This window comes from Stegostoma tigrinum, chromosome 34 (assembly GCF_030684315.1).
Source record: "Stegostoma tigrinum isolate sSteTig4 chromosome 34, sSteTig4.hap1, whole genome shotgun sequence".
Lineage (NCBI taxonomy): Eukaryota > Metazoa > Chordata > Chondrichthyes > Orectolobiformes > Stegostomatidae > Stegostoma > Stegostoma tigrinum.
This window is the reverse complement of record NC_081387.1, coordinates 27,119,439-27,121,263: the sequence shown is the minus strand read 5'-3', so window position 1 is coordinate 27,121,263 and position 1,825 is coordinate 27,119,439.

Genomic DNA, 1,825 nt, shown 5'->3' with positions numbered 1-1,825 from the left:
CCTCCCCCCCCCGTCCGTCCCCCCCCCCCGTCTCCCCCACCCCGTCTCCCCCACCCCGTCTCCCCCACCCCGTCCCCCCCCCGTCTCCCCCCCCGTCCCGTCCCCCCCCGTCCCCCCTGTCCTCTCCCTCTCCCCCCCCTGTCCTCTCCCCCCCTGTCCTCTCCCCCCCCCGTCTCCCCCCCCGTCTCCCCCCCCGTCTCTCCCCCCCCGTCTCTCCCCCCCCGTCTCTCCCCCCCCGTCTCCCCCCCGTCTCCCCCCCCCCCCGTCTCCCCCCCCCCCCGTCTCCCCCCCCCGTCCCCCCCCGTCTCCCCCCCCCCGTCCCCCCCGTCTCCCCCCCGTCTCCCCCCCGTCTCCCCCCCGTCTCCCCCCCCGTCTCCCCCCCGTCTCCCCCCCCGTCCCCCCCCGTCCCCCCCCCGTCCCCCCCCCCCGTCTCCCCCCCCCCCCCGTCTCCCCCCCCCCCGTCTCCCCCCCCCCCCGTCTCCCCCCCCCCCCGTCTCCCCCCCCCCGTCTCCCCCCCCCCCGTCTCCCCCCCCCGTCTCTCCCCCCCGTCTCTCCCCCCCCGTCTCTCCCCCCGTCTCTCCCCCCCGTCTCTCCCCCCCCGTCTCCCCCCCCCCGTCTCCCCCCCCCCCGTCTCCCCCCCGTCCCCCCCCCCGTCTCCCCCCCCGTCCCCCCCGTCTCCCCCCCCCCCCCCCCCGTCCTCCCCCCCCCCCCCCCCGGTCCCCCCCGCTCCCCCCCGTCTCCCCCCCGTCTCCCCCCCCGTCCCCCCCCGTCCCCCCCCCCGTCTCCCCCCCCCCGTCTCCCCCCCCCGTCTCCCCCCCCCCGTCTCCCCCCCCCGTCTCCCCCCCCCCCCGTCTCCCCCCCCCCGTCTCCCCCCCCCCGTCTCCCCCCCCCCGTCTCCCCCCCCCGTCTCCCCCCCCCGTCTCCCCCCCCCGTCTCCCCCCCCCGTCTCCCCCCCCCGTCTCCCCCCCCCGTCTCCCCCCCCCGTCTCCCCCCCCGTCCCCCCCCCAGTCCCCCCCCCCCCAGTCCCCCCCCGTCCCCCCCCGTCCCCCCCCCGCCCCCCCCGTCCCCCCCCCCGCCCCCCCCCCCCGTCCCCCCCCCGTCTCCCCCCCGTCCCCCCCCGCCCCCCCCCCCGTCCCCCCCCCGTCCCCCCCCGTCCCCCCCCCGTCCCCCCCCCCGTCCCCCCCCCGTCCCCCGCCCGTCCCCCCCCGTCCCCCGTCCCCCGTCCTCTCCCCCCCCCGTCCTCTTCTCCCCCCCCGTCCTCTTCTCCCCCCCCCGTCCTCTTCTCCCCCCCCCGTCCTCTTCTCCCCCCCCCCGTCCTCTTCTCCCCCCCCCCGTCCTCTCCTCCCCCCCCCCCGTCCTCTCTCCCCCCCCCCCGTCCTCTCCTCCCCCCCCCCGTCCTCTCCTCCCCCCCCCCCGTCCTCTCCTCCCCCCCCCCCCCCCGTCCTCCTCCCTCCCCCCCCCCCCCGTCCTCTCCTCCCCCCCCGCCGTCCTCTCCTCCCCCCCCCCCGTCCTCTCCTCCCCCCCCCCCGTCCTCTCCTCCCCCCCCCCGTCCTCTCCTCCCCCCCCCCGTCCTCTCCTCCCCCCCCCCCCGTCCTCTCCTCCCCCCCCCGCGTCCTCTCCTCTCCCCCCCCCGTCCTCTCCTCTCCCCCCCCCGTCCTCTCCTCCCCCCCCCCGTCCTCCTCCCTCCCCCCCCCGTCCTCTCCTCCCCCCCCCGTCCTCTCCTCCCCCCCCGTCCTCTCCTCCCCCCCCGTCCTCTCCTCCCCCCCCGTCCTCTCCCCCCCCCCCCGTCCTCTCCCCCCCCCCCGTCCTCTCCCCCCCCCCCGTC